General features: G+C 34.7%; 2 long non-coding RNA genes across 2 annotated transcripts; both read left to right on the forward strand.

The window, feature by feature from the left end:
- The first annotated feature begins 6,519 nt into the window (after positions 1-6,519).
- LOC108697040 lies at positions 6,520-7,090 on the forward strand. The gene is made up of 3 exons (XR_005962671.1): positions 6,520-6,544; positions 6,763-6,828; positions 7,043-7,090. It is a non-coding gene; the product is annotated as an uncharacterized LOC108697040 (long non-coding RNA).
- Positions 7,091-8,563: 1,473 nt separating this feature from the next.
- On the forward strand, positions 8,564-9,544 carry LOC121395775. The gene is made up of 3 exons (XR_005962672.1): positions 8,564-8,646; positions 9,128-9,182; positions 9,491-9,544. It is a non-coding gene; the product is annotated as an uncharacterized LOC121395775 (long non-coding RNA).
- The last annotated feature ends 2,884 nt before the right edge of the window (positions 9,545-12,428 follow it).

Raw genomic sequence — 12,428 nt, forward strand, 5'->3', positions numbered from 1 at the left:
TATATATATATATATATATATATATATATTAGCAATAAACAAATAGTCTTTTTTCACTAAAGACTTGTGAGTGCGATTACTTTTTGATACTATTATATATATATATATATATATATATATATATATACTTCTGTGTATCTGCACACACCATTCAAATCAATAAAGGCCGGGTCTTCACCAATATAGTTATAGTGTACAAATAGAAAGCACTCACAGCACAAGTCTCATACAAAGTTAGAAGACCTTTATTTCTCTGACCACATGTCAATTCAATTTAGGGTCTAGTTCTTCTATATAACTTATTTAAAAATGCACATTGCGACATAAGCTCAGTTGGTAAACAACAAACTGTAAATTATTGTTATACCATGTACATGATATTTAAAGTTTAGTTTTTCTGCACTTTAAGAAAAACATGAAAAAAACAATTGCAAATACACACAAGAATATTTTTTTGAAAACACAAATAGTCACAATTTATTAAAGCACAAACCAACTCAAACATTTGCATGAAAAATATTGCTAACTGAAAGGCCTCAGGATTTTCCCATGGGCCGATGAAATCCGACACTACTGCATCTGTGATACCATTGTGATGTCATAATGTGATGTCATAATGTGATGTCATAATGTGATGTCAAAATATGATGTCATAATGGACACAGTCAGAGTCTCTAGCAGACACTACTGCATCTGCGATGCCATTGTGATGTCATAATGGGATGTCAAAATATGATGTCATAATGAACACAGTCAGAGTCTCCAGCAGCAGCCCAGATTGGCTCATTCTTTCTGAGGCGACTGAGGTAAGTGGAGCTCAAGATATTTGTCTAAGAATTTAAGCAAACATGATCATTTTTAAAGTTAGTGACTGCTAATGGTGTTACAAATATATTAAAATGTTTACAATGACAGAGAATTTAATTTGAAGGGGGATGTTGTACTTGGTCCAACCTAAATTAATTGTGGAATTCCATTTGCATTCCCTATGCTAATTTAATATGCATACTATAATGGCAGCTTTTCCTTTACTTATATAATGTTCATATATGTTGCCGAATAATAGCTAATTCCCTATAATTATATTAGATAGTTATTTGCCGATATTAAAAAGCATTTCAATATGAACTATTATAGAACTGTTTTGCAAATGCTAGCTCGGTTATTACCACGTTTCTTGGATGAACATAATATAATGGCTATTGGGATACTAAAATCTGTAATTAGTATAGATATGTTTTATATAGTTTATATATGTGAGTGTATAAATAGGTCTGTATTAATATGTGTGCACTGGGGTTGAACTTTTTTTTAACCCAACTTCACTATACAATATCAATTTTCATGCCCCTTGTGCTGATTATGGAATGTCCTTATGATGTCATAATAGACACAAAGTGTCTAACAGCAGTCCATCCCCACTTGGGCTTATTATGTGATGTCCATATGATGTCATAATGGACACAATAAAAGTGTCTAACAGCAGCTCATCCTCACTTGGGCTTATTATGGGATGTCCTTATGATGTCATAATGGACAGAATCAAAGTGTCTAATAGAAACTCAGACTGGTTCATTCTTGATCAGGCAACTGAGGTGAGTGGAGCTTGGCACATTCAGATGAAAACATTATCAAAAATAATATATTAAGGGGGCATATTTATCAAGGGTTGAATTTTGAATTGAAAACACTACAGAATTCTAATTCAAAAAGACCAACCAAAATGAAGTCAAAGATTTTTTTGGTTGAATCTTTCAATCGAATAGGTCCGAATTCAAATCGTACCAATTGAAGGAATAGTGCATTTGATTAAATTTGATTCAAAGTTTTTCCCCAAAAAAAACTTTGATTTTTCAAAGTCCACCAATTGACTCCAAATAGGTTCTAGGAGGTCCCCCATAGGCTAAAACAGCAATTTGGCAGGTTTTAGATGGCGATTGTTCAAAGTCGAATTTTTAAAGACACAGTACATGATAAATTTCGATATTCAAATTTTTGAATTTTTTTCAATCTTGAATCGAATTTGGACTTTTCCCCTAGTCAAAGTACACAAAAAATAGCTCAAAATTCGAATGTTTTTCATTCAAAAATTCACCTCGACCTTTGATAAATCTGCCCCTAAATAATGGTACTGTATGGTTTAAAAACTGCTAGCGGTGTTGTGAATCTGATTGAATCCATGAAATTACAGAGAATTTGATTTTTGCTCTCAGAAAAATAGCAAGTGGAAATCCAAAAATGGGTGTTGGGTGTTGTACTTGTTCCTACATACAATAATTTACCAATGCTGATATTTTACACATATAATAGTGTGCTTTCAAGTAGTGATTCTTCTAAAGCACATACAGTATATAGTATATACAGTTGAAGGCTTAGGCACACACTTAAATAAACCTTATCCTGGGTGCAAATCAGAAACATAATACACATAATACACGTCATACACATTTTTCTGTTACTGAAATTCCTGGTGTTCATCAGCTATTTTGTCAATATATATATTTATACAAATTATCTTTCTCTTTGTCTCCATAGAAAGAATAAACATGTGGCGTTTTATCTGCAATTGTTTCTCTTGCTTACGCAAGGTAAGTACTTAATTCCTTGTATTGTAATATCACACATATTATTTTGTGAATATTTTAATGGAGGGAGAAACTTTTGTGCTAAAACTTCTTTTTTTTACTTTTCACCAGAAACAACCAGATAAAGCTCCCAATCAAAATATCAAGGTAAGTAGAAAAATATAATAAAATACAGTAGATTGTGCCATCTATCTATCTATCTATCTATCTATCTATCTATCTATCTATATATATATATATATATATATATATATATATATATATATAAGTTTTCTTATAACTTATTCTCATAAATGTGCCTATGTGTTCATTTCCTTTAGTGATAAAACCTTTTGTTTTATTTTTCTTAGAAACGAGATCAATCTAATGAAGAAATCATTCTGGTAAGTTAAGAAATAGAATAAAAAAACTAGAATAAAATACAATAAAATTAGATTTTTTTACTTTTCAGAGCATAACACCATCTATATAGTTAGATTTTTTTCACATAACAGATAAAAGTTTGATTGAGATTATTAAATTAATTCTATTAATTTGTCCAATTTTTGCAATAACACCGTTTTTAATTCTTTACTCTAGATACTACCAAATGAAACTGATGAAGTAGTCGTTGTGGTAAGCCAAAATATGGTAAAATACAATAAAATATTATTCTTATTATATTCTTCTTTATATAGCTACTTTTCAACAGAAACATCTCTTTCCCTTTCTTAACCAGGAGAATTCAGATAATCCTCAAGTCAATGAGACCACTGAGATGTGCCAGGTAAGAAAAATAACAAAAATATTTTAAGGGAATAGAAAAACCCAAATTCATTTAGATATGGTAATATGATGGTAATATGATTAGTCACACATGTGACTAATCTTAACTATGTTTATGCTCTGCAGAGTTTGCTGCTTTGTTTGTGCAATACACTTCTTCTACCAATATTGTATTCCGGTTGGGGATACCAGTAGATTTGTTTTTTAAAAAATACCCCCCGCCAGTGCTCTGCTACCGGGTAGCCATGTCTTGTCACTCACATGCACATAATGAAATGCGGCCCTGATTTGCTTATTATGCACATGGGAGTGATGTCACATGTGTGTTATGTACATGTGAGTGACCGGACATGGCTGCTCGCACCAGGAGCTCCCTCCCGGTGTGGGTAGTGTAGCGCTGGTGGGGGGAATTTTTTAAAAATACTGTTGTTATCCCAAACCAGAATGTGGGCTCTATTAGACTGCACCTTTGGTTGGGGATAACATTTTTACCCAACAGATGCCCTTTAAAATAAAATGGCAGCTGCAAACTCTACAGGATATACAAGGTTTATTTAAGGATATTTTTTTCAACTGATATAGTATAAATATTTTTGCTTCTATCCCAGGACCAACCAGATAAAGATATGGCCAAAGATATTGTCTTTTATATTGTGTTACTATGTAATGTTTTAACTCAGCTAAGTTGAATCCATTTTCCTGTTTTTGATCCAGGAATTTGAACGTGAACCTGAGGAGATCAGCTTTGAGGTTAGCAGAAACCAGGAGGAACAGCTTAGTGAGCAGGAAGAGAGATCTGATAACAACACCTGCCACTATCAGGTAAGCAGACAATAACCAATGGATGGAAAAACTATTATCAAAGAAATCATTTAGATTTTTAAATTATAGTGGCTGAATTGAGTTGATTTTATAAAATCATATTGTTTCTCTAATACAGGACAACATAGAAGCATCTGAACCACTTCAGCTACAGCCCTATGAGGCACCTGGAAATTCTTTGGAGTTGTTTGAGGAAAATGGTAATGGATCTGAAGAACCTCAAGAAGAGTCCTGTGAGGAATCCGAAATAAAGGAAAACATAGAAGGATCCGGGCAGCTTCACCAAGAGCCCTTTGACGTAAGCAGCAATTCAGTTTATTTTATTTTAAGAATACAATTAAAAATTAAATTAAATTTAAATTAAAAATTCTAGTCCAGCATCACACTGAGCTACATAAAATAGAACATATTTCTTATAACACTTTTAAGCTCTTCAACTAGATGGTTCACAGATTTTTTATTTACTTAGCAGGAGTTTCCAAAAGAAACTGAAATTGACATTAGCCAGGATCAATGGCCTGAACCACTTCAGCTAGAGCCCTATGAGGCAACTGGAAATTTTTTGGAGATTTTTGAGGAAAATGGATATGAAACTGAAGAACCTCAAGGAGAGTCCTGTGAGGAATATGAAATAAAGGAAAACATAGAAGGATCCGGGCAGCTTCACCAAGAGCCCTTTGACGTAAGCAGCAATCCATTTTATTTTATTTTAAGAATACAATTAAAAATTAAATTAAATTTAAATTAAAAATTCTAGTCTAGCATCACACTGAGCTACATAAAATAGAACATATTTTTTATAACATTTTTAAGTTCTTCAACTAGATGGTTCACAGATCTTTTCTTTACTCATCAGGAGTTTCCAAAAGAAACTGAAATTGAAATTAGCCAGGATCAATGGCCTGAACAACTTCAGCTAGAGCCCTATGAGGCAACTGGAAATTGTTTGGAGATGTTTGAGGAAAATGGATATGAATCTGAAGAACCTCAAGGAGAGTCCTGTGAGGAATCTGAAATAAAGGAAAACATAGAAGGATCTGAACCACTTCAGCTAGAGCCCTATGAGGCAACTGGAAATTGTTTGGAGATGTTTGAGGAAAATGAATATGAATCTGAAGAACCTCAAGGAGAGTCCTGTGAAGAATCTAAAATAAAGGAAAACATAGAAGGATCTGAACCACTTCAGCTAGAGCCCTATGAGGCAACTGGAAATTGTTTGGAGATATTTGAGGAAAATGAATATGAATCTGAAGAACCTCAAGGAGAGTCCTGTGAGGAATCTGAAATAAAGGAAAACATAGAAGGATCTGGGCAGCTTCACCAAGAGCCCTTTGATGTAAGCAGCAATTCATTTTATTTTATTTTAAGAATACAATTAAAAATTAAATTAAATTTAAATTAAAAATTCTAGTCCAGCATCACACTGAGCTACATAAAATAGAACATATTTTTTATAACACTTTTAAGCTCATCAACTAGATGGTTCACAGATTTTTTCTTTTCTTATCAGGAGTTTCCAAAAGAAACTGAAATTGACGTTAGCCAGGATCAATGGTCTGAACCACTTCAGCTAGAGCCCTATGAGGCAACTGGAAATTGTTTGGAGATGTTTGAGGAAAATGAATATGGAGCTGAAGAACCTCAAGGAGAGTTCTGTGAGGAATCTGAAATAAGGGAAAACATAGAAGGATCTGGGCAGCTTCACCAAGAGCCCTTTGACGTAAGCAGCAATTCATTTTAATTTATTTTAAGAATACAATTAAAAAATAAATTACATTTAAATTAAAAATTCTAGTCCAGCATCACACTGAGCTACATAAAATAGAACATATTTTTTAAGCTCTTCAACTGTTAGTTTTTGCTCTATTTGCTCTATTTCGTTCAAGAATTAACAAAAACAATAGATATGTCTTAATTAAAACTATAAGCAAAGTATAGTTCAGCACAAATGCTATTCACGGAAATTATGTTGAGAAAGGTCTATACTGTCCCTTTAAGCAACTTAACTTCAGGGTTTAGTTCAACTTAACAACAAATCCTTTCTTTTCTTTTTTTAAGGAGGTACCAAAGAAAATTGACAACAGCACCACAAATATAAATATCACGAAAAAGGAAGAAATAAATAGAAAAGAAATAAAAAAAGAAAAAGAAAAGTGTGCCTACCGTACCCAAGAAGACTTTAGCAAGGTTTGGATAACATAACATACTTTATACATACTTTTACCTAATATTTTGGCACCCCCAGTAAATAAACCTTTCCTTGTACCTTATATAATAATTGTAGCAGTTTCACCCAATAAACTCAGATTATCTAATGAAACATTTTTTCTCTTCCCCAGGAGGATGATAAAGATCCATTTGCCAAATACCCAGTAAGTTGTAAAACTGTATTTTTTTAACATAAAAGCACAACTTTCATAGTTTTCCTTAATTATTCCAGCCCTCAACCTTCTCCCCTTATACACCATTTTCCAGTTTCTCCTTATAATATCACTGCTTCTTTAATGTTGAGAAAGTTATTTGTCCAACTGCATTATATTAGTTTAGTATTATATTTATCATGCATTTGAACATAATGTTATTTTTTCAGGAGCCCAGGGGAAATGTAAAACTTGGAGAGGCCATCGGAGAAGGCAATTTTGGAGTTGTCCATATGGTGAGATACTTTATTCAACATTACAATTGTGTAGTTTGTGTCATGCTTCTGGGTGATTTCAGAATTCTCCCACTTGGTCACACTCTCTACAGTATTGTCCTTTTTTCTTGTTTTTCTGAGGCTGCCAATAAACTTGTGCCTTATCCACATATCTGTTTGATTCACCATAATGAAGTTCATCATCACAGACCTTCTTTCTCTGCTTGTGTTACAGGGTTGGCATAATATCAAACGCAAAGAAGTGGCCGTTAAAATAATAAAGAAAATAAAGGTAATGTGTCTTTGTAATGTTACTATATTTATATTATATTAAGCATTTTTGCAAAAAGCCTTATTTCGCATAGGTTTCATTTATTGAACAGGTTGAGCTCAATGGATGTGTTTCTTTTCTCAGCCTAAATTCCTATGTTACCATGTGAAAATAAGTGGAGGAATACCTTTTATAGAAAGCAATAGATTTCAGATTTAAAAAAAAAACAGAGAAAGATTTATTGTGTCATTTTCATATGTAATTAACAAGCTGTAATTCTCCATAACTAGGTTGGGGTATTTAAAATAACAATTGCATCCAATTTATTTAATTTTCTTTTGTATTAACTTTTCTTTTGTTGGAAATTAGGATCAAGATACAATCCTTAAAGAACTGGAAATTCTTGAGAAGGTCACTGGCCATGAGAATATCATCTCCTTTTATGGCGCATTTTACCAAAAGCCTGCTAGACGGATTAATGAACAGCTATGGGTAAGGAAGCGTTTAGATATGTTGAACCTTTGTGCACCAACACTCAATCAACAGCTCTCATACAAGCTTGGATACAAATATGATCCAATTGTATAAGAGAGTCCAATCCACATGACCGCTTTGTTCTCAGTTTTACCTGATTGCAGTCATACCCTGAATGCTTATATGTGCCTATTTCTGAATTACACCCACTGACTGCAAATCAAGGCAGTCACATTTTACTTCTAGTACAGAACACATAGAAACAAAAACAATGCAAGTACACTTTATTATAGTAAATTATAGCACACAAACTCTTATGTCACCAGTATTGCCTAATGCAAGCTCAACAATCAAATTGTATACTTAATGTTCTTTATTGGTGTTCTAGATTACCACAGAACTTTGTGATGGTGGAACAGTACTTGACCTAATAAAAACCAAAAGGAACCATTCCTTAGAAGAAAGCTGGATTGCTTATATCTGCAAGCAGGTATTACAGGTATGTCACATGTTAACCTTCTCTGTAGACCTCTGGATATTTATTTAATACATTTCTATCTTATTAGTTCAAGAACATGAAAAATAATTGTATTTATAATTTTCCTTTATATTTTTCCCAGGGCTTGTATCATCTCAGAAAACAGCGAATTCTACATTGCGACGTGAAGCCCGATAATCTGATGCTTACTGAAGACGCAGTTGTAAAGATAAGTAAGTGATGCTTAGAATCTGACTAAAGAATGGATGTTGTGAAGTTTTAGTGAATGTGAAGTCAATTTTATATTTCTCTGTCTCTCAATAATAATGTTTATATAAACCTTTTAAAAGTTCTAAACCTGCAAAAACAACACATCTGCACACTAATTCTTTCTCATGTAAAAATTGCCCACAAATGTTTCTGTATCACCATGATTTTTATTGGTGCGTTGCATTTGCAAACTAACATAAAAAATTCATGCTTTTCTCTTACAATTTCAGTTGATTTTGGTGGTGCTGTCACGGGAGGAAAAAGTGATAGGCCTGCTGGAGAAATGGGATATGTAGCACCAGAGGCACTTGCCTGCATGCGTAAGAAAGGCGAATTTGACCATAAGGTATAGTGATGACTTCTTTCTTCCTTTATATTTTAGAGTTAGCGCCACCTTTATTTAATTGTATGTAGCCTACATGAGGTAAATACACGTGTTTTTGCCACTTACTTCACATACCCCTCTCAAAAGCAAAGGTGTCGTCCAGTTTTGCTATTATGAAAAGGTGTAAGTGAAGTGAGTGAGCATAATGTATTGTAAGTACAGGGCACAAACATTTTACAAACCCCTCTTTATGCTTTATTGGATTTTCCAACTCTGTGTAAAACAGACGTTTCTCAGTTTGGAGTCATTCTTTAGATATGAAACCCACTGTACTTCAGCCCTTGAACTGTTTTATATGAGTACAAAGTGGCATGTTTTTAATATGTTTCCTATTCTATAGTCTAAAGAGAACCCCTATCATAATGTGGTTGGATAGACAACAGAATTATGTCTCGTGTGTATAGTCTTCTTTAATTGTTTTCTTTTCCTCCATGTTTTCTAGGCTGATGTGTGGTCTTTGGGAATATCAGCCATTCACATGGCAGAAGGATGTGTCCGTAAGTACATTCTCAGGAATTCTTAGCATGACTGTGTATATACGTAATATATGTGTGTTACTAGAAAGTAAATGTTGTAAAACAAAATGATACTGCCCCTTATGTAAAGTTTACAATCAATTAATGATAAAAACTAACCCCAACATAATGTAATAAAAGGCACTAAGTATGCCAAGTGCAGTAACCCTTGCTGCTTATTGCTTGAAATAGATGATTTGACCTGTATCAAACTTTGCACCTTTTAGAACCCTATAAATATTGTAAATAGCAGTCAGCATGTTTTAATATTGTATTTGTTTATCATATAGCAAACAACGAACTTCCTGACAAGGCTTTGATCAAACAAATTATTTGTGGTGCCGCTCCTACGTTGAAATGGAACAAATGGTGAGTGATTTCCATGAAAAACAAAAAGAAAGTGAGGAGAAGTTGGGGAAATGGAAAAGGAAGTGAGGGTGAAGAGAGTGAGGAAATGACAATGGAGTAAGGGGTTGTGCAAATAAGAAAGAGAGTCCGGGTGAATGGGGTAGGAGAATAGGCAAAGGAGAAGTTACAGTGAGGGATGAAGGATTGGGAAAATAGGGTGTAGTAATGATGTGGAAAGTATAAATGGGCTAGGAGCTTTATATGGGCATGGACTTCCATAAGTCTGAGCAATTAGATATATTTATAACATGAACAATTATAATTTTGCCTCAATTTCTTTTTGCAGGAGTGAAAAATTCCACTACTTTATTGATGAATGCCTGCAGAAAAATCCTGCAGAGAGACCATCTGCAAGGCAGCTCTTGTCACACCCGTTCATCACAGATATATGCAATGAAAGGGTTATACAGAAGAACATTAGGAAGCATCTGCAGAGAGGTAAGAAAAATAGCTTATTGTTATTGTCATTAATTGGCATAATCTGTAACTATCTGTTGTCCTATGCAAACAATATTCTCTGGCTTCAAATAACAAAGGCATAGACTGTTAGGGTGTTGGTTACTGAACTAGGCCAAATGTAGGAGTGAGACCCATAAGATGAGATGGGAGGCAATGTTATTGTTGGATAGTTGTAGCTGACCGTTAAATAAGCAGAAAAAGGCATATAACATAAAACATGTAATGACAAAAATTGTAAATGCAAATATAAAAAAATTAAGAAATTGTAAAATTATTATGTATACACCTGCTTCATGACTAATAATGAACAATATTTCATACTAGCAAACCATTGAAGCTAAATGAAGAAAATGTGAAAGTTAAATAACAGATCGACATCCACCATCTGCAGATGACCATTTGGTGGAGACTGAGAAACCACCAAACTGCCTAAAGAAATTCTTCAGTGATAGGATACAAACAGATCCCAGGAACTACCTGAAAGAAACCTAGAACCAGGGCAGCCATCGGGGGAGGGACAGGGGCATAAAAACTAGGTTTCCGATGGCTGCCCTCCATGGAGTCCTCCTTGGATAAATTCATCAAGACTGGAAAAAATGACTTTTTGTAAAAAAAAAAAAAAATGACATTTGTTTTTGTCATTTTTAATTCTTTATATTGACAAGATAGTTTTGATATGTTATTTCCTTAAGTGTTTTTAAAAAAATATAATAAAGAATGTTTTAAAAAATAGAATAAAATTGCATTCAGTGCATATATGATTGCTTTTTTACTGTATATTGACAAGCTCTTGGATGAAGTTGCTTACTGTATTTTCTTATTAGTGAAGGGAGGGAGGCCAAAGGCTAAAGCACCGTGTTATCCATTCCTATACCCAACACTACCATAATTGAATTTAATGTAAATTAACATTTTGCCTTCTCAGCACCGCTCAAAGGGAGTATTTGTATATTTAAATACAGCAAAAAAAAGGCCCTTAGAATAGTACTGTCCAACTGGCAGCCCACAGGCCTTCCCAAGTGTAAACTGTTATTAACTGGCCCCTGCATTGTTCACACCTCAGATTTGGGCTCTAAAAGCCCTGCATTGTTAACACTTGTTATCCTTCCTGCGCTGTTCACACCTGTAAGACACTGACCCATAAGATCCATGTATTGCTCACACTTAAGACTGTAAATGCCCACATTTGTACCTGTTCACACCTCAGACTGTATGAGTAGCTCTAGCACTGTGTCACTGTACTTAGAACAGTACATCTTAGAGTGGTCATGATCAATTACCTGCATGGTCCCGATAGGTTTCCCTGTCTCCTGCCCTTCCCTGCTCTGCCTGTGTGAGCCATACTCAGCCTGCCCTATGCTCTCTTGGTGTGCCATACTCTGCTTGCCCTATAAATCCTTTGTGTGCCATACTCTGCCTGCCCTATACTTTTTGTGTGCCATACTCTGCCTGCCCTATACTTCCTTTGTGTGCCATACTCTGCTTGCTCTGCTCTGCATGTGAAAGGTAAACTTGGTTGGGGGGTTGTTATTAATTGCAAATACTTGGTTGGGGGGTTGCTGTTTTATCCTCAGGGGCAAAGAAGCATATGGATTTAATGGTATATCTTAAAGGATAAGTAAACCTTAAAAATAAATGTAATATTGATGAGTGTGCTATTCTAAGCATGTGTGTGCCATATGCATGTATGTGCCATACTCTGCCAGCCCTATGCTGCCTTTGTGTGTCATACTCTCCCTGCTCTGATGTTCATGTAAACCTGGTGGTGGATTGTTAGCAATTGGAAATACTTGTAAGGGGTCCCTAAGTTATTTAAGTATGTGCTGGGGGTTGCTGTTCTATCCCCAGGGTTAGAGGAGGCATATGGATTTGAGGGTATCTCTTAACATGACAAATGTTTTTTCACATATAAGTGGAGTAATATCCCTACAGTGAGCACCAACCATTTGGTTTTCTAGTGTGCTCCCAACATGTGGATATGTTTTTAAGATCTTGTGTACTAACATGGATGTAGTTCAAAGTGGTTGTGGTTTTAAAAAGGGAGTGGTCAATACTGGCTTTCATTATTAGCCCTCCACCATGTAGGCTGGGAAAATTTCCATCTCTCTGTACCACAGAATTTGGACAGCACTGTCTTAAAACTGGCCCTCAGCTGTGAAAATATGGACCTGTCTGGCACTGCCATGTTTTTATTCATTACACTGAGAGTTATAATGGGTAATTTACTTAGACCCTTGGCAGAAGGCAAGAGCACTAAGGGGCAGAACATTTTTGTGTTTTTCAGCTTGTGCTGGATAAAAAAAATCTGGCATGAGGTGCAGAGCCAGTGTCAGTGGGTATAAAGCAGCCCCTTCCTTACTG

The sequence above is a fragment of the Xenopus laevis genome, chromosome 7L, assembly GCF_017654675.1.
Source record: "Xenopus laevis strain J_2021 chromosome 7L, Xenopus_laevis_v10.1, whole genome shotgun sequence".
Classification (NCBI taxonomy): domain Eukaryota; kingdom Metazoa; phylum Chordata; class Amphibia; order Anura; family Pipidae; genus Xenopus; species Xenopus laevis.